General features: G+C 42.3%; 1 long non-coding RNA gene across 1 annotated transcript in view; it reads right to left on the bottom strand.

Moving 5' to 3' along the window:
• Nucleotides 1-16,191: 16,191 nt before the first annotated feature.
• LOC135577153 (uncharacterized) overlaps nucleotides 16,192-21,580 on the bottom strand; it is a 232,347-nt gene continuing 226,958 nt past the window's right edge. The window contains exon 2 of the long non-coding RNA XR_010468737.1: nucleotides 16,192-16,738. This is a non-coding gene — a long non-coding RNA (uncharacterized LOC135577153). The remainder of the gene's footprint in view (nucleotides 16,739-21,580) is intronic.

The following is a 21,580-nucleotide window of genomic DNA, read 5'->3' as shown; positions in this document are numbered from 1 at the left end:
GAAGAAGGAAGGTGGTGATGGGGGGGGCATTTGGAGTTATGGTGTTTGTCTTCCCAAGTAACCATTACACGTGATGGAGCCCTGCTTTCCTGGAGATGGCTGAACACCTGCCTTCTGATGGAAAGTAGTAAATGATTTCCTTATTTTGCTTTACTTATTAAACTGTCTTTATCTCAACCCACAAATTTTCTCACTTTTACTCCTCTGATTCTTTCCCCCATCTCACCAAGGGGAGGGGGGGGAGTGAGCGAGCAGCTGTGTGGTGCTTGGTTGACAGCTGAGGTTAAACCACTACAAGAATTTCAAGTGGTACAGAGTAGCAATTTGATTTGAGTATCAAGTCTACGTGAAGAAAAATTGAGTTATACCAAACACCTGATAGCATCTATATAAGTAGCATCATAGAAGATTATTTCTTTAAGTTTGTTTTTTTTAAATCCTCATGAAGACTTAAATGAAGTAAAATAGAGCTCTGACATTTTACAGGAAAAAGTTATCATCCAAAGTAATCTTTGTACTTCATTTTCCCGCTAACCTTTTCATGAAAAGTCACTTCCTTCCATGAAATAAGCAGATGTTTTGGCCCATGAATCTGAAAAAAACCTCTCAAAATTGAAAAAAACTTAGACTAAATGTCATAGGGCAGTAGTGTATACTCCTGTAAAGCTTACCCATACTAACACAGAAAAACTAAAAAAATTACATAGAACGTTAAGATGCCTACCAATAGAGTACAAGGAGTATATTGTAAAATACTAAACATTTAAACTCAGACAGCAATATTCTTCCAGAAATTGCCAGACTGAAGACTGACTTTGTAGACATAGGCCAGAAAATGAAATGCTATTCCTACAGAGCTCATGATCTTCAAACTGAAGTCTCAGTCTTGAAGTTGTGTTGCAGTTGAAACGGACAAACAACATAGACCAAGTTCTTAAATACAAACAGCAGTCTCCATTTATTGCCACAAACACTTTTTTATACAGCCTTTACCAGCTCAAGTGTCTTTTTGCTATTGGTTACAGGCTGCAATAGTAACATATAATTGGCTAATTTTGCTATCGTCAATGTTACTCTTTTACTCTCTTCTTTCTCTTCTTTCTCTTTCTCTTTCTCTTAATATCTTCAAGGCTAATCTCTGTTTCCATACCCTCCGTCAGGGAATCCACGGACCCACCATAATCCCCCAAAAAGTTGTAAAAACCTACACGTGACTCCTCACGTAGATCTGGAGCCCTGCACGGAGGGTTAAATAATTTCTTCCAGTGGTTATCTGGAAAGAGAGCAAAGGAAACTGAAAAGTACTGATGAATAGAAGTTATTGACTATAGGTCTGTAAACACACAGGAAATACATTTCCCAAGTCCTACTTGCTGATGCTACTGCAACAAGAAAAAGCTGTTCTTTATCCTCATAAAGAGAGAATAAGGGTGGAATACACAGGAAATGTCGCATCAGAGCAGAAGGATAATCAGCTAAGGGTGGTATCAGCAGAAGTACATAAAAGCATTCATAGAGAGTATTCATAGAGAGTGGGAAGAAACAAGTACAACTATAGGCCTATTAATCTGACCTCAACAGCATGCAATATAGTAAAATAAGATACATTAATATAAACATGAGAGCAATTCTAGCTAAAAGTACATTAGCATATGAAAACAGGGACAAACTGGCCAAAAGTACATTCAGACGGAGCTTCAGGAGTGTCCTTAAACCTCGCAGCATAGAATCACTGACAGGCAGACTTCCAGAAGAGCTTGCATTGGAAAACACACTCAGATGAGCAGAATGTGCTCTATGATGGAGTTATTTTTCCTCATGAACCTGAAGGAGAAAAGGCCTAGACTGAATGCCTAAAAACAAACTTTCAGCCTGATCTTCTTTAATGAAAGGATAATTTTTCACAGAACGCCTTTAACAGTCATTTACGCAAGAGACATTTGTTTGACTGCTTTCCTTTTAGAGTCTTAAATCTCATCTTTGGTAAATCTCACACCACTCAATTTGAAGTGTGAGACTGTTTTTGTGGAGTAATGGTGGCCCTCAAGTAATAACATTGCACAGTTAGGACAAGGCTTATCACAACAAATACAAAAGCAACACAAAGCCAAGCAGCATCCAAATACCTGCTGTTGTCTACATACATGAATTATGATCCTTGATTTAGAGAATGGAGAAAATAAAAGCCATAGCCAAGTTTTACTAACATTTGCTAATCATGATATGTTGAAGTGAATAAAGGACCCTGCACTCCGATTCAATGTAAATCATGCTAGAGCCATTTATTACAGAAACAAGCCTCCTTATATATGCACCTATTCTCTGATCACGCATCCACACTCCAATCATGCATTCACTGATTGGATATCATCTATGTTCACGAGCTGTCCACGCACTGGAGTCTCACTGATGATAGGTCTGTTGATTTATGTCACGTTGAGGCCTTGTTACTGTAGAGCTGCTTCTCTCCCACGGCAGGTCCTGTTTTCAGCCTTTGAGTTCGCCTTGAAATTCCTGTCTGGTTCAGTAACAACTCTCCATCTAACAGAAACCCCTCCACATTTCTCCCTTTTTGTTTTTGAACCAGCCAGGTCGCATTTACAGGGTGCTGAATCATCTTTGAAATACACTGCAATATACAGCACATGATTAACACAATAATTACAGTTACATATAATGCAACTAAGCCTTATTTAATAAGATCAAACAACTACCCTCTTATTCCAAAACTTATAAGCTATATGTCAAACCTTAACTTCACTATAGCAATCTTATTAATATACTGTTCTAGTTTGTCTAAAGCACTTATTAATAGATTTAGAATAATCAAACAAGTTAATACAGCACAACCATAATCCTAATGTTAAAAGCAGAAAATTTATAACTGCGTGATTTTGTAGAGCAACATGTCTAATATCATCAACATCTACTATTAATTGAGTTAGTATTTCAGAAGTTAGATTAACCTATTTAAAAGACCAATAGCTTAACTTTGATATGTCTCCTAAAGCTTTACCAGCTGCTAGATCAGGGAGAAAGAGTGCAGTAGATACTATGGTAGGAATGTCTCATAATTTTACCTCATTTTTACATTGACTATCTAAGTGTAATATCGCCCTTTTGGCTCTCCAGCTGTTTGTTCAAATTGCCATTCTCCACAGAAGGTACACCACCTGCTTGCTAATAGGCTTCGAGATCACCAGGTCTGTGAGCATCTGTAACACTGAATTAGGATTCATGGTTTACATCTGAAACAGTCCTCACAACTTATCTCCCTCCTGTCAATCTGCATTCATTGAATCTTTGGTGTCTTTATTCAGCCATGGCTTGACCCATTTCGTGGGAATTCACTTTGGTCCTTGGCCTATAATGACACAAGCATAACCCTTTCCCCAAGTTATCAACTGATGTGGCCTTTTCCATTGACTAGTGATTTGACCACAACTAATGTAGGTTCTTTCTGATTTAGCATGGTTTTGGGTCATACTTGCAAAATATTTCATCACATACAGTGCTTTTGACAATTGGTTTTGTGGTGTTTCCCGTACTTTTCCCCCTTTTCGTTTTTGTTTTTTGTTGTTGTTTGTTTGTTTTTAAACAAACAAGTTTGGAATCAGATACATGCGTTGGACCTTGACTACGTACTCAAAATCTCAAATCAAATGTCTCACTTGGAGCAAGCAGATCTGTGCCATCCAAGCAGCTTCTTGTAGGCCATGCAACTAAACAGAATTCTCAGAAAACGTTATTTGAGCTTACAATTTACTTAACAAATCTTGACCCAAGAGAGGTATAGGGCTTTCTGGCAAATACAAGAATTCATATGGTAAAACTTTGTTCCGAATTTGGCATTCCAGTGGTCTCAAAAAAAACGGTCTGTCTTTCTTTCTTTCTTTCTTTCTTTCTTTCTTTCTTTCTTTCTTTCTTTCTTTCTTCCTTTCTTTCTTCCTTTCTTTCTTCCTTTCTTTCTTCCTTTCTTTCTTCCTTTCTTCCTTTCTTTCTTCCTTTCTTTCTTCCTTTCTTCCTTTCTTCCTTTCTTCCTTTCTTCCTTTCTTCCTTTCTTCCTTTCTTTCTTCCTTTCTTTCTTCCTTTCTTTCTTCCTTTCTTTCTTCCTTTCTTCCTTTCTTCCTTTCTTCCTTTCTTTCTTCCTTTCTTTCTTTCTTTCTTCCTTCCTTTCCTTTCTTCCTTTCTTTCCTTTCTTTCTTTCTTTCTTTCTTTCTTTCTTTCTTTCTTTCTTTCTTTCTTTCTTTCTTTCTTTCTTTCTTTCTTTCTTTCTTTCTTTCTTTCTTTCTTTCTTTCTTCCTTTCTTTCTTCCTTTCTTTCTTCCTTTCTTTCTTCCTTTCTTTCTTCCTTTCTTTCTTTCTTCCTTCCTTCCTTCCTTCCTTTCTTTCTTTCTTTCTTTCTTCCTTTCTTCCTTTCTTCCTTTCTTCCTTTCTTCCTTTCTTCCTTTCTTTCTTCCTTTCTTTCTTCCTTTCCTTTCTTCCTTTCCTTTCTTCCTTTCCTTTCTTTCTTTCCTTTCTTCCTTTCCTTTCTTCCTTTCCTTTCTTCCTTTCTTTCCTTTCTTTCTTTCTTTCTTTCTTTCTTTCTTTCTTTCTTTCTTTCTTTCTTTCTTTCTTTCTTTCTTTCTTTCTTTCTTTCTTTCTTTCTTTCTTTCTTTCTTTCTTTCTTTCTTTCCCACAATCTCAAAAAAACTATCATGGTGAATATACTAAGAAGTCTTTTACAACTAGTTACCACAGAATAGGTCTATTAACAAATTTTTGGGTTAATTTCCCAGTTACATTAGAACTACGGATCTGCTAGGGATGTCTTTAAATTTCACCCTCAGACTGCTCCATTCAGTATTACAACATCCCTGCAGCGGGAGGAGAGAAAATCCCCCTTTCACCACTTTAAAAGCAGGCAGCCAGGTTTTTCCTTTTTTTTTTTTTTTTTTCCTTTCTCTCTTGCTGCAGTTCAGATGTAGCCAAGGCCACGCAGCTGGTGTAATTGCTGGTACGAAGCAGGAGGCTCTGGCAAACTCCTCAGTTACAATGAGCTGAGTTTATCTTGCAGCTCGACACATGTCTGAAAGTGATGTTTAAGCACAGGCCTGGGATATTTTGCCCTTTTGTTTTCCCATTTCATTCCAACCATAATATGCTTTATATGCAACTCCAAGTAGCTCAGTAATAGTTACATTCCTTAGCTCCATTTACCTTTTACAATTTACAGATGTCAAAAACCAGTATAATAAACATAAATCCATTATTCTGTTTTCCTACATCCAAATCATTTAATATTCTAGCAGCTTTTAAATACAACCTCTTCCAAATTCACATCTATCATAGCATTTAGTTTTAGTTCCCATACCTCCAACAAACACATAAATTCAATGCGAATCAGAGTTAAACAACTTAAATTCTTTTCTGGTCTCAAAATTATTAGATAACAGTATGAGCAATAACTCTAATGTATAAGGATGCATCCTAAGGGGGAGCAAGGTGGTGTTTTAGCAGCGGAACCTGTTCCCATTTCATAATTATCTCCCCAAACAAAATTCTTTTGGTACCAAATATATATATATATATATATGCAAATTAAAAAACTGAGCTCAGATATGAAAACCAAACACCATGTTCAAATATGCAGATGAATCACAGTTACACTAATTTAAGACAATATCTCAGTTTTTGCATTGCACCTTTGAACCGCTTACTACTCAGCCAGGTGGAGGCACCTCTGGGTCTCCCTGACAAAACAGGTCAGTGCACGCTGGAGCCCCATCGGCACCTGCCCCCCCCGCTGCCGCAGCAAGCTGGACTGGGCAAGGCTTTTATTAGTGTCTCATCTGGTGTGCTACAACCGTTATCCCAAAACCAGGATTTTTTACATGGTGTGCATACAAAAGAGCCAAATCCAGCACATCGAGATGAGACACAGCCTATCACAGAGTTGCGCAAGTCTGGATACCAGAATAAAGGTAGCATGCTAGAAAGAAAAATAACAGCTACTACATACAAAAATTTTACCATCACATTCACGCAGTAAAGAACTAAATTACTCATGGTCTTCTGTATTATAACAAAATGCACATTTTGAGTCAACGGATTCTCATGATTTAACAGTCTGTGAACTCACCGTACCATATAACAAAGACCTACCAAAACTGTAACATACTAAACAGATGCCTACAAAGAAAACAGCTTAATAAGGAAAGTATCTTGCAGACTTCAGCAAGTTTTCTATGACTTGTGTGTTATCAGTTAACTCTCAGCTTGTTGAAGTTCAAACCGTTCCTCCTGTAAAACTGTCTGAAATGATTTAATGATCTCTTGTAGAGATTTATTTTTGTCCCACTCTTCTCACCTTAAAAACAACATTAATTGCAACAAGGTGTTATACTTCAAGGTTCTATCCTCCGGACACTTTTCCCAATCATTTAACTTATACAGCAGCCAAGGCTGATTTCAATTTAACAAGATCATATTTCTTCCTATTTCCAAGTGCTTTCCTATGTTCTAAAACACCTCCCAATACCAATTACTTAGGAACATGACTGAAAACAGTCATTTCTGACCCCATCTTGTAAGTAAAACCCTTGAGAGAGGGAAGGGGGGAAGCACAGGGCTGCTTGCAGCTTGAGTGGGAAAGGCGGGGAGAAGGTTTTACGGCGCACTTAAAAACAACTAGTAAAACAATTAACTCACATTCCTGACAAGCTGCTTGATTTTCAGAGGGACAACACACAAAAGCACATAATATGTACTGTAAAACTCGCAGATAACACATTGATAGCAAACATTAGCATTCTCTACTGCTAATTTCAACACCAGTGCTTCCTTAACTTCTAAGTTTTCAATCTGCTTATTGATAGCCTCTTGAAGATGGTCAATAAATTGCATGTAATTCTCATTGGGACCCTGATTAATAGTTGTAAATAATTTGGCTGCTTTGTTGGTTTCGGGCACCTCTCTCATAGCTTGATATGCAAGGTCTGCTGACTGCCTCAGGATTTCAGAAACTAATCGCGCCTGTAATTGTGATGTGTCAATTAGTGTCTGTTCCAAGAGTTGGGGGATACCTGCCCCTTTCTACGAATCCCCATCATTCTGTCCTAAATGATCTATAGCTGTTCCATTGCATAGGTCAAATTTTGCTTGAGTCTTTCATGGTTTTTATATGATCTCGAGGCAACACATACACATACTCTTTTTCCTGTTAACTTTTGAAGAAAATGCTGCAAACCCCCATCCTCATCCATGTCATCAGATAACACGGGCTTGAATGGTGCTGGAGAATCATTAGCAACAGGGGGCTTCGGAACAGTGCACATTCTCGCCAATACTTTCTAGCATCATAATTATTTGTATAACCTGAGTCCCCAGGCACATCCCCTTTCCCGTCACAATCAGCACGACCGCATTGCAGACTGCTGGATTCACTCGCTATTAGCTGATCTAATGCTTCACACAGTTCTGTTGTCCATTTCTTATCCAGTGACTCCTTCTGCTCTCTCGTGGAAGCTGGAGGGTTAAAAGGCGGTAAAGGCAGATACAAATTGGTAAAAGGACTGATAGTACACTTGTTTATGACTTTAGCATTCTCAGCTTTCACAGGTTCCTTGTCTGACTCCAATTCTTTGGACTTGCTGTTCTCATCAGGGTTGGGTAACTGAGTAGGAGGCCACCCGCTCGGCATTTTTCCTCCCCTTGCCCCAGACTGCTGAGCCAATGGGGGCGCCGAAGGCACAGTAGGGGATGGAGTAGGGAGGGTATCAAAGAGACGAACCAGGTATACTTCACAGCGACTTTCAGGTTTCTTATCAGGCTGCAAAGCTGCAAAAACTCCGGCAGCAGCAGATCGTTCAGCCTTAAGATCTTTTAAGGTGGTAATTAAAAGCTTCCATGTAGTTGCTAACGATTTAGCTTCTTTAGCTCCATTGCTGACCTTATCCCATAATTTCTGCCCTATATCGTCCCAAAGTTCAAGTTTAAAAGCCTTCTCGGTTTCTGCCGGTTAGCCGTTAGTTCTACACCAAACTAACAGTCTACGTATGTTGCTTTCTGCATATTTAAGTCCTCTCACAGAGAGAATATCAGGAGGAGCTTCACTCTTCCCTCCTCCTGCCCCAGCCGCCCACCTTTTCCGATGATTTCTTCGACAAATTTGCCCGTGGAACGTCCGTACGCCTCTGCCTGGTTCTCAGTCCAGCTGATCTGCCTCTGGCTGGGCCACTCCAGGCTTTTCCCCGATCACAGTGATACACCGTTCAGAGCATCACGTTGGGGTCACCATTTGTTGGAGTGAATAAAGGACTCTGCACTCCGATTCAATGTGAATCACGCTAGAGCCATTTATTACAGAAACAAGCCTCCTTATATATGCAACTATTCTCTGATCACATGTCCACGCTCCAATCATGCATTCACTGATTGGATATCATCTATGTTCATGAGCTGTCCACGCGCTGGAGTCTCACTGCTGATACGTCCGTTGATTTACATCACGTTGAGGTCTTGTTATTGTAGAGCTGCTTCTCTCCCACGGCAGGTCCTGTTTTCAGCCTTTGAGTTGGCCTTGAAATTCCTGGCTGGTTTACTAACAAATCTCCATCTAACAGAAACCCCTCCACAATGATAAAATAGTGTGGTCTCACAAAACAGCAATGTTGTGAATGATGTCCAGAGCAAAGTCATGAATCAAGCACCTTCTACATCTTATCCCAGTACACTAAGACAAACAGGAATTTTTCAGATGCAGTTTGACTTTATATGAATACGTATATAATTTATAGTCATATTCTCATTGCGAGGCTCATTGTGAATTTACATCAGTAACCTTCACATGGCCTTAAACTGCCATTGCACCAGGATGAAGTTGATGCCTCAGTATATCAATCAGTTGTTTTACGACTGTTCCTCATTGTGCTGATTTTGGCTGGGATAGAGTTAATTTCTTTATTGCTGAGCATTGCTTACCTTGGGGGAAGAATCACTGCTCAAGAGTGGGCTGGGCATCAGTAGGTGGTGAGTGATTGCATTGTATATTCCTCACTTTGCATATTCTTTTATTGGTATTGTTGTTTATCTCTTCCTCGTCCTGTTAAATGTTTTTTAACCCCACCCATGAGTTTTCCCTTCTCCCCCCCCCCCCCCCCCCCCAATACTCCTCCCCATCTCACCAAGGTGGGGGAGAGGGGGTGAGCAAGCAGTCACATGGTACTTATTTGCTGGCTGGGGTCATGTACAGGACTATAAAAAGATTTTTTATGAATATCACCCAGAGATTTTCCCTGAGTCTGGATAGTCATGGGTGGCATGGCATGTAGGAGAATATGGGCAGGTATCCAGAGAATTTCTCCCCTCCAATGGTTTGGAGCTTCACTCCTGAACAACTACAGGACCCTGATCAAGTGACAGAATATTTAAAAAGAAAATGATGTGGCTATTCCAAAGAGGCACAACTTACCGCATTGTGATGGGCCCTGACAAGTATCTACCAAACACTTCTCAATACCGTGCAGCACCCCCAAGGGGGAAGAGAGGGAAAACAGACTGACAGGCAGTGTGGCTACTCCCACCCTCATGACAAACACTGCAGTGACTAAAACCCCAACAACAGGCACTGTGGCTACTCAAACCCAAGCAATAGGCACTGCAGCTGAACTGGAGAACCAATACATGCCAGTATCAGTTGCCCCTATACATAAAAATGAAATACACAAAAAAAATATCAGTTTTCTTAGTGAGGCATGATGATAAACCAGGGTCATCACGAGAAAAGAAGGAAGAGGCAGAATCAGAGAGAATCACCCAGTCCCTATCCCTTAGTGAGCTGCAAGATATGCAAAAAGATTTCAGCTGCCATCCTGGCAAGTACATTGTTGCCTGGCCTCTCTGATGTTGGGATAATGGTTCCAGTAGCTTGGAATTAGAGGGTAGGAAAGCCAAACAGCTGGAATCCCTGTCTAGGGAAGGGGTCATTAACAAGGCAATTGGGAAAAAGACACAACCCCACAGCCTCTGGAGTCTACTTCTGTTGAGCATGAAGGAAAGTTACCCCTTCAAGGAAGATGCTACACGTCACCCAGGCAAGTGGACCACCATGGAGAGAGGTATCCAGTACCTGAGGGAATTAGCTATGCTGGAGGTGATTTATAATGATACAAATAACGAGCAGTTATCCAGAGATCCGGATGAAGTCCCATGGAAGTCCAATGCACACAACCCATGTGGTGGAAATTTCTTTGGAGTGCACCCTTGTCATATGCCAACCCATTGGCAGTAGTGTCCTGGAAAGATGGAGAAGGACAAATGATAGACAAACTGGCAGTCCAACTCTGGCAATATGAAGGAAGACTCTCTTCCTCCCTATGGGCCTGTGTCTCAGCTGCGGAGAAACTGCCAGACATAGTAGCCTAGAAACTGTTTTGAGAGTTCCAGGGACTCAAAGATAAGTTCTGCTCCCCACCTGTGCAGACCAGTATCTCAGCTATTAGAAGTAAGCATTCCTCTTCTCAAGAGAGAAGATATAGAGAGTACATACCACGAGGCACCCTGTGGTTTTACCTGCATGAGGACATGAGGAAGTGGAATGCAAAATCTACCTCAACCATAGAGGCAGGGGTACATGAGTTGCAAGGAAAAACAACCACAAATGGGGGTTCTCCCAATAAAAATACTGCTCCAGTTTCCAGTGGGCAGTCCCCCAGACAGAGCAGGAGGGCTGATCTTACTTCTGATTTTAATGCAGCTATGTCTCCACTAACTAACAAAAAAGAAATACAAGCTTTCTTAGGCATTGTGGGTTTTTGGAGAATGCACATTCCAAATTACAGTCTGATCATAAGCCCTCTCTATCAAGTGATCTGGAAGAAGAACAATTTTAAATGGGGCCCTGAGAAACGACAAGCCTTTGAACAAATTAAACGGGAGACACTCCATGCAGCAGCCCTTGGGCCAGTCTGGGCAGGACAATGTGGAGGGGTTTCATTAGAAGGAGATATGTTGTTGAATTAGTCAGGCCCAAAGGAATCTCAAGGCCACTTCGAGAAGCTGAGAACAGAATCTGCTGTGAGAAAGAGGGGCGTTTCTTCATTAACAGGGCCTCAGCATGGCGTGAGTCGTCGGACCTATCATCGGTGGGGCTCCAGCGTGTGGACTGCCCATGATACTAATTTAGCAAATTCATGCTTGGAGCGTGGATTCGTGATTAGAGAATAGTTGCGTATATAAGGAGACATGTTTCTGTAATAAATGGCTTTGCGTGATTCACATTGAATCGGAGTGCTGAGTCCTTTATCGCTTCTACAGGACAAGATGTAAAAAATGTGCTCTACACTGCAACTGGGGAGAATGGCTCTACATTGTGGGTGAGGGGAAGACACCATCACTGAGAAGTCAAGGGAACAGCATAATAGGACTTCTGGGACCAGACAATGGGCTGAGCCTATCTTCCCCACCCTCAGGAGGATGTTCTTGGGTAAGATTTGTGTACTTAGTTATACCAAGTTTAGACTTCAATTTGTATTTGCAATCACATTATAGCACTGTATAGTCATCTCAGAATTTATATATATATATATGGTACCAATACTTATTTCTTGCAACTAACATTTTACTTCAACTAAAGCGTATTTTTGCAACTAAAGTAGTGTTTTTGCAGTGTATTTCTCAACAGCATCTAAAAGAACTTGCACCTGTTGCTTTAATAAACCTCATTATTTGTGGATCTACTGCAGAGAGAACCAATCGTAGCCTGCGCTGGCCGCATGGCCACTGGGTAGAGTATATAAGGGTTGAAAAAACGTGTACTAGGTGTAACAAGCAGTTCTGAGAAATGTTTGTTCATTAAAGCTCCTGAAGATGTTTGTTTGAGTTCCGAGAAGTGTTTGTATGCTTACTTGCTTTGTTCTGCTTGATGTATTTACCTAATAAGGAGATGTTTTCTTACTTGCTTTGTTCTGCTTGATGTATTTACCTAATAAGGAGATGTTTTCTTACTTGCTTTGTTCTGCTTGATGCCGTGATTTGGTGCCGTGACTCGGATGAAGGATATTCGGCGGCAGTCCTTCTTTTGGGGAGGCGCCCCACTTCTTTTTCTAGCGGCCCTTGGAGGATTCTGCCACCACTCCTTCACCGACGAACCTTCTAAATTGCAATAAGCAAAGTAAATGCCGGCAGCCCCTTAAACTTTGTGCACGAAGATCCGAGTGAAGACGCAAGACGCGTGAGTATAGGCCGGATTTCCACTCGGGTTGGGGCTGGGATTCCTGGGGTACGACGACTGAGACGTCCAATTGCAGGCGAAGCGAGTGCAGACCCTCCAGTAGTGCAGTTCTCGTAGCCCGCGAGGGAGCGAGTCATGAACGAGGGGAGCGTGTGTGAGTGTACCCTGGAAGGTGGGACAGAAGAAAAGTAGACCTTCTGGTCCCATGGGTGGGGATTCGCAAGCGAAACTTCCACCGATCCCTCAGGATAGTCCATTAGGATTAATGATTAAATATTGGGATGATTACCCCTCTAGACAGGGTAAGAGTAAAATAAAAATGATGCACTATTGCATGGAGGTTTGGGGTGGTAAGGAAATTTAGTCAAGAGGAGAGTGATTATGTGTGCTTATGGATAGGGTCAGAAACTAGGATCAACTTGTATCCGTTAAAAGAAAAGGGGGATGAGAAGCACGATAAACGAAGAAATAAGCGGCATGAGGAAGAGATCCCCGTAACCCCCCCACCTTATGTACCGCCACCACTACCCCCAGTGCCGGCCCCTAGCCCAAATGCTCCACCACTAGTACCGAACCTGGAGGAAGTGGACCCTAGTCAACCAACAGGACCTGTCACCCGTAGTAAAACTAGACAGCAGCAGTATCAGGTGACGGGACACTTATATCCATTGCGAGAAATTGCAATGGGAGGACCACAGGCGGAAATGGGATATGTGGCAGTGCCCCTCAATTCTGGAGACGTTAGGGATTTTAAAAAGGAAATGGGGAATCTATTAGAAGACCCGCTGGGAGTAGCAGAGCGGGTTGACCAATTTTTTAGGCCCAACGTATACACTTGGGATGAGTTACAATCGATAATAGGAATATTGTTCACTGCAGAAGAAAGGGGAATGATCCGTAGTGCTGGTATGCGGATTTGGGATGAACAACATCAGCAAGGTCCTGCAGCCGACACAAAATGGCCGCTGCAGAGACCTGACTGGAATAACCAGGATCCATTACATAGGGGTCACATGCAAGACCTACGGACTATATTAGTCCAAGGCATTAGGGAGTCTGTCCCAAGGGGTAAAAACATTGGAAAGGTGTTTAGCGAGCACCAGAAAAAAAGATGAAACACCCACAGAATGGCTAGAAGGGCTTAGAAAGAATTTGCAACTATATTCGGGATTAGATCCCAGCACCCCTGTAGGGGAGGCGTTGCTAAAGACGCAATTTGTAGCACAATCTTGGATAGATATTCGGAAGAAACTGGAAAAACTTGAGGACTGGCAAAATCGTGGATTAGATGAACTACTAAGGGAAGCTCAGAAAGTGTATGTTAGGTGAGAGGATGAAAAAGAGCGGAGGACTGTACGAATGATGGTTGCAGCAGTCAGAGAGGGTACAGCTCAGAAATCCAAGGATCAAAGGGCAGAGTATAAGGGGCCTAGTCCTAAGATAAGACCCCTTAATAGCGAGACTACAATAGAACGGGGTGAGCCAATAGAATGTTTTTACTGTGGAAAGAAAGGGCACATTAAGCGGAACTGTAGGAAGAAAATGGCGGCTGAGAGAATGTTTAAAGCGGAATAGGGGTGTCAGGGGCTCTTTTTGCTGGGGACCCAGAAAGGAACAGAGCCCTTGATAAAACTAAAAGTGGGCCCCCAGCAGCAAGAAATTGAATTTCTTGTAGATTCTGGAGCAGAACGATCTACTATACAAACTTTACCCAAGGGATGTGAGATATCTTCCGACACTATGCAAGTAATTGGGGCGAAGGGAGAGCCATTTCGGGTCCCTGTTATAAAAGGAGTAATTATTGAAACTGACTCCAAAATAGGAGTGGGAAATTTGCTTTTGGTTCCAGAAGCTGAGTATAATCTCTTGGGGAGGGATTTAATAATCGAATTGGGTATCAATTTAGAAGTAATAGGGAAAGAAATTCAGATAAGATTATGTTCCCTCAAGGTGGAAGATGAGAATAAAATTAATCCTGAAGTATGGTACACGGAGGATTCAGTAGGGAAACTGAACATAGCACCCTTTAAAGTTAATATCTCAAATCCGGAGGTACCCATTCGGGTAAGACAATACCCAATATCTGAAGAAGGCCGAAGGGGGTTGAAACCAGAAATAGAGAGATTGTTAGAAAAAGGCTTGCTTGAACCTTGCATGTCTCCCTTTAACACCCCCATTTTACCTGTAAGGAAAAAAGATGGGAAATGGAGGCTGGTACATGACCTGAGGGAGATAAACAAAAGGACTGTGAGTCGATTTCCCGTAGTAACTAACCCATATACCCTCCTGAGTCATCTAAGCCCGGATGATAAGTGGTATAGTGTAATAGACTTAAAGGACGCCTTTTGGGCTTGTCCATTGGATGAGGAAAGTCGAAATTATTTTGCCTTTGAGTGGGAAGACCCAGATACTCATAGAAAACAACAATTACGCTGGACTGTACTTCCCCAGGGGTTTACGGAGTCGCCCAACTTGTTTGGGCAAGCTTTAGAACAAATTTTACAGGAATACGAAGGTAGCCCTGAAGTGGTGCTAATACAGTATGTGGACAATCTACTGTTGGCAGGGCAGGATGAGGAGGGGGTTAGACAAGAGAGTATAAGGTTATTAAATTTCCTTAGTTTACAGGGACTCAAGGTATCAAAAAGTAAACTTCAGTTTGTCGAACAAGAAGTAAAATATCTGGGGCACTATTTAAGCAGGGGGACCAAACATTTAGACCCGGAAAGAATAAAAGGTATCCTGTCATTACCGGTCCCAAAGTCTAAGAGGCAGATAAGACAAATATTAGGATTGACTGGATACTGCAGACATCGGATCGAAAACTATACAAAGAAAGTGAAATTTTTGTACAAAAAACTAACACAGGAAAAATTAGTACAATGGACAAAACAAGATGAGGAACAACTGAACGATATTAAGAAAGAACTGGTGAGTGCTCCTGTGTTAAGTCTACCAGACACACAAAAGCCGTTTTATTTATTTACTAATGTAGACTCAGGAACTGCATATGGAGTATTAGCGCAGGAGTGGGCCGGACATAAAAAACCAGTAGCCTACCTATCTAAATTGTTAGACCCTGTTAGTAGGGGTTGGCCTACATCTTTACAGGCAATAGTATCAGCTGCATTATTAGTGGAAGAAACGCAGAAAATAACATTTGGGGGGGAACTGCATGTATTAACACTGCACAATATACGAGGGGTGCTGCAACAAAAATCCAAAAAATGGATAACGGATTCTAGTTTATTAAAATATGAAAGTATTCTAATTAAATCCCCAAAATTGATTTTGGAAAGCACCTCTTTACAGAATCCCGCACAATTCCTATACGGAGAACCTAGTGTAGAACTGACACATAATTGTTTGCAAGTAATTGAAGAACAAACCAAAATAAGACCTGATCTAGAAGAGGAAGAGTTATCAGAAGGAGAAAAATTATTTGTAGATGGCTCCTCCCGGGTGGTGGAAGGAAAGCGAAAGTCAGGATATGCAATAATAAATGGGAAAACTAATGAAGTCCTAGAATCAGGACCACTAAACCCTGGATGGTCTGTACAAGCTTGCGAATTATATGCTGTGCTAAGAGCCTTGCAATTAATTAGCACGGGCAGTGGGACTATATACACAGATTCAAAGTATGCATTTGGAGTAGTACATACATTTGGTAAAATATGGGAAGAACGAGGGCTGATAAATTCACAAGGAAAGAACTTAGTACATCAAGAATTAATTGTACAAATCTTGCAAGAAATAAGGAAACCTAAGGGAATAGCAGTGGTACATGTGAAGGGACACCAGAGAGGCCTGAACCCAATTATTAGGGGGAATAATCTTGCAGATGAAGAAGCAAGAAGGGCGGCCTTGCTAAGCATTAAAGAATCGGCGTGTGAAATCCTAGATCCAAAAGAGCTAAGAAAAGACTGCCCAAACTGTGGACAAGGGACAATGCCGCGATGAAGAGACGGGGACGCAACTTGATGCAAGCAAAGTGTCCACTTTATTGTTCTCTACACAATCCTTTTATACTGTTACATACATTACAACTACTATCGTGGATTATACTGATTGGTATACCAACTAATTAGCTCATACATATTACAAAAGCTGAGCTCATGATAGGTTAGTAAGAAAGCATGCATATCTTATCTTAGGTCCTTGTAACTACATGCCTTTCGTGTTAGGAAAGCTTCGCGCGACTATAACAAGATACTGTTGCCAAACCACCAGCTCCTGTGCTTTGTTCTTACACCCATCGGCTGTAATTTTCCACAACCCCCCAGTAACTTCCCATGCTAACACAGCAGGTCCAATAACTAAAATCAGCACATTGCCCACAAATACAGCCAAGACAACCCACATCTCCCCCTTTTTGTTTTCAAACATTTGCTTCTTCCCAAGGTCGGCGCCCAACCAGTTCGAGGACGTCTTGCTTCACCAACATTTCTGTACTGGGAGTTTTCGGGAGGTCTTGTGCTTGTACAAGAAAAATCTTATTTACTGAAGCGGTTATCGACTTTTGTAAGCACTGCAAAATACATGGAATCGTTAGTAATAATACACAAATTACTAAAAGGATCAAAATTCCCTGTTTAAGTAAATCTTTTATCCACCCTGTAATTCCCCAAGAAGCTAGCCACCCATCGAGTCCATCCATTCTTTCCTGCACATTGTGAATCCTTTCTCGTAGTTCTGCAATCTGTTTATGAATGCTCACAGAGTGATCAGATAGATTCATGCAACACATTCCTTCAAATTCTTGACATCCATGTCCGTGGGCTAGTAAAAGGAAATCTATGGCAGCACGATTCTGTAAGACTACATGTCGTAAGCTATCTACATCTTGAGCTAATCCTGACAAAATGTCAGAGGTCGTGTTAAATTCTTTGACAGCCCAGCATGCCAATTGTTTTATTTTATTCCAATTGCTTGCGGCCATTCCACCAGGCAAAAATAGGGACAGAGCTATAGTAGATCCTAAAGACCCTAAATTGACGCGATCATCGCAATCTGGTTGTAATTGTCGCAATGACCTTTTTGATCTGGTACTATTGCTCAGGGAACGATTAAGCATGTCCCTCATATGAGGTGCGAACAGCGTAAGTCTCCCAATATAACAAGGTCCTCCCACAGGTTTAAAAGGAATTCCGGGCCATGCTCTATCTCCACAAATCAAGAAATAGCCTTTTGGCAACCTTACCTGTCCAGTGATATTGGCCACATCTCTAGTCCCTGTATTCATCGAAATGTTCCAATGACCAGAGTTACCTGACACGTTTTGATAATGAATCAGTGAATCTAATGTCTCTTTGTGACCATCTCGAATCAAATACCCAGTCCAGCTATCACCAAAATAGACCACTCCAGTCCCGTTAACAGGAAGAATCTCCGGACTCATATTAGAGCAATTTTCGCGATTTGAGATGTTCTCCCATTCCCCCTGTGGAGGGAAGGAGCCCCAAAGTGTCAGCCAGAAATTGCACACTTCGCAGTCTGGACATTGAAGCTCTCGCTTATCTGTTTCTGAGACGGAATTCATTCGGGAGCAACGTTCTCCTCATCGAACGCAGGTTCTGGAGCGTTATCAGAAGACTGCCGTTGCAATGTTTCTCGGAAGGGTCTCACGTTCTTTGCTGGGATCCAGCGAGGACCTCTCTCTGTGGAAACACAAGCATAGCCTCTACCCCATGTAACAAGGGGATAGGGTCCCATCACTTTACCTGTTTCGGGGTCCCGGATCAATACTGGCGGCTTAATCTTGGGTTCAAAAAGGGTGTTTGTGCTAAAATGACGAACTACTGGAGGATTGCTGTCTAACAGGGAACAATTCAAAAAATTAAAAACATACAAGGCTTTCTGTAAGCGCTCCTCTGGTGTAGCAGCCCCTATTCCCCCTTTTTGTTTTAATAACAAACGTTTTAAGGTTTGGTGAGCTCGTTCTATCAAAGCTTGTCCCGTAGGAGAATGAGGGATACCTGTAATGTGTGATATACCCCAAGAGGCAAAAAAGGTCGTTAAGGTTTTAGACATATACGCAGGGCCATTATCAGTTTTGATTTGAGAGGGTACCCCCAAAGTAGCAAAGGCGCGCATCAGATGTTTTCGCACATCGCGTGCTTTTTCTCCTACATGACAGGAGGCAAATAACATTCCGGAAAATGTATCAATAGAGCAATGAACAAACTTTAAACGACCAAATTCAGCAAAATGAGTGACATCTGTTTGCCAGAGTTGAAGGCTTTGTAGCCCTCTGGGGTTAACTCCTCCTGCTATAGAAGGGAAAGAGTGCCTTTGACAATCAGGACACACCGCAATGATATCATGGGCTTGTTGTGTAGTGAGGTCAAATTGACGCTTAAGGCCTGCAGCATTTTGATGAAAAAAGGAGTGGCTGAGTCGAGCTTGCGCTAATCGATCTGGTAACACTTGCACCGGTAGCGTAAGCAAATCCGCTTGTCGGTTCCCTTCTGCAATAAAACCAGGTAGAGAAGTGTGAGATCGGACATGCATAATAAAATAAGGATGAAGGCGGGAATCTAACAGGAAAATGAGTTCTTGTAACAGATTGAACAGTGCCGCATGAGAAATATCCCGTAGCACAGAAGCTTCTGCTCGGCTAACAATTCCTGCAACATAAGCAGAATCAGTGATTATATTGAGAGGAATAGACCATTTTCGAAACACTCGAACAACTGCAGATAATTCTACTATTTGAGGAGAACCCTGCACAATCTCAACATCTGAGCTCCACCGTTCCCGCTGGTCATCCCACCAAAGGATAACAGACTTGTGAGATTTGCCAGACCCATCTGTGAATACAGTAAGGGCTTGTAAAGGCTGGTCACTCCGCTTTGGAACAGGTAAAAGGTGAAAATCAATGCTTAACAGCTTGTGAGAAGGCGGATGAGAAGTGAGTTGGCCTGTATAGCCAGTCAGGGCTATACCTAGTGCATCTGATTGTTGTTGTAGCCATTGCAGGTAAACAGTTGTTACTGGCATGCATATGAGGACAAAGTCCGTGCCCGCCAGGGTAAGTAATCGCTGTCTGGCCCTGATGATTAAAGATGCAAACATCTCATGTTGGGTAGAAATCGTCTTTGTGGCTTGGTTAGGCAGAAAAATCCATTCAATGATCAGTAAAGGGTCAGTTTTCTGGCAGTCCCATTGAAAAATAAGCGCATAAGGCTGTCTAGCAGGATTAAGGATGATTAATTGAAAAGGCAATTCTGGTTCCCATCGATGCGCTTGTCTGGAGGCAATTGCTGTTGCAGCTTTATGCAAGGAAGCTATGGCTTCAGGACTAAGAGTTCGCGGAGCGTTTAAATCCGAGCTTCCTTTAAGCATTTCGAATAGGGGACGAAGGTCCGCATTACTGATTCCTAACAATGGTCTGACCCAATTGATTGTACCCAGCAGTTTTTGTACATCATGTAAGTTCTTTACATTTGCCTGTATCTGTAAGGGTTGCGGGGTAACAGTCTGAGCCCTTATACGCCATCCTAAGTATTTCCAAGGTGGCATTCTTTGAATTTTTTCTGGTGCAATACAGAGGTCTGCTGATTTTACAGCAGCCACGACAAGGGCTACAGCTTCCTCCATGACTTCATGGTGCTGTGCTGCCACTAGAATGTCATCCATATAATGATATAACAATGCAGCAGGCACTGCAGCTCTAACAGGACTAAGTATCTTTGCTACATACCATTGGCATATTGTAGGGCTATTTTTCATTCCCTGCGGTAGCACAACCCACTGATATCTTTGCAAAGGAGCTTGCATGTTGACGCTTGGCACAGAAAAGGCAAATTTAGGGGCATCATCTGGATGCAATGGAATGTTGAAAAAACAATCTTTGAGGTCTATGATAGTTAAATGCCAATCTCGAGGGATCATGGTAGGTGATGGAAGCCCAGGCTGCAGGGCCCCCATATCTTCCATAGCGTCATTAATTTTTCTGAGGTCATGGAGCAGGCGCCACTTGCCAGTCAGTTTTTTAATAACAAAGATAGGCGAGTTCCACGGACTCGTTGAGGGTACAATATGTCCCATAGATAGTTGTTCGTTAACTATTTCTTGGAGGGCGTGAAGTTTTTCCAGTGGTAGGGGCCATTGATCAATCCAAATAGGAGTGTCTGTCTTCCAGGTTAACTTTGGGGTTTCACGCCCCTCAATGGCCCCACCTAAAAATGTGTCCGGATAGACACCCCCCACTGAGACAACACATCACGTCCCCACAAGACCATAGGCACTGGTAAGATAAACGGTTTGACTGAGGCAACTCGTCCTTCTGAATTTTGAACTTGTATCATTTCTGCGCTTTGGCGGCTAGCTCCGCACCCCCCAATCCCTGCTAACGTCTGAGAGATATCAGCTAAAGGCCACCTAGAAGGCCACTTCGCTTGAGAAATAACGGTAACATCTGCACCTGTATCAATGATTCCACTCAACACGACTTGCTGACCTCTGCAAATGAGGGTACATTGACATATAGGACGCTTTTGTGAGATGGCTTGAGCCCATAAAATTAGTGGTTCTCCCGTAGACCCAAAGCTTCCCTGTCTCTGCGGGAGCATTTGGTCAGGGATTGAGACATAGTCCTCCTTAGGGATCAGTATCAATTGAGCAATACGACTTCCCTCTGGTACTGTGCAAGGAGGAAATGGGGTCCAAGCCATAATTTTGATTTCGGAATTACTGTCAGGATCAATTACTCCAGGCAATACAAAAAGCCCTGACAGGGTGGTGGATGATCTTCCCAATAATAAAGCCTGCGTTTGAGGAGGCAAAGGACCTGCAACTTTAGTAGGCAGTAAGTGAACAGAGGAATCAAGCAGCGTTACTGTGTGGGCGGTTGCCAGGTCCAGGCCGGCGCTCCCTGCTGTTGCGGGAGAGAGACTGGAAACCCTCCGGTCCCCCGCTCCTCCCCCCGCGCTTGCAGGGGCGTTGAGGCTGGCCGCGGAACTTGTGTCTGCACGCGCCGCGGGTTCGCGCTCCACTGCCGGTTTCCCGGTATGGGATGCCCATTCACATCATATTTAGATTTACATTGGTTTGCAAAATGCCGTCCCTTCTGGCATCTGGGACAAATACCAGGTACTGGGGGTCTCTTCCCCCCGGCGCTGCGACAATCTCTTTTAAAGTGACCTGGCTTCCCACAACCGAAACAGTTCTGTTGCTTACTGTTTCCCACAGGTCCGCGCATGGCCGCAAAGGCAGCAGCCATCGCTTCATATTTATAATCCACAGTGCCAATTCTGTTACACGCCTCAATCATCTCAACCAAAGTAGGATTTTGGTTTGGAAGCGATTTTAAAAGTTTTTTGCAATCAGCGTTGGCATTTTCCACTGCTAATTTAAGTAATAGGATATC

Source organism: Columba livia, chromosome W, assembly GCF_036013475.1.
Source record: "Columba livia isolate bColLiv1 breed racing homer chromosome W, bColLiv1.pat.W.v2, whole genome shotgun sequence".
Classification (NCBI taxonomy): Eukaryota; Metazoa; Chordata; class Aves; order Columbiformes; family Columbidae; genus Columba; species Columba livia.
This window is presented reverse-complemented; position numbering and strand designations above follow the sequence as displayed.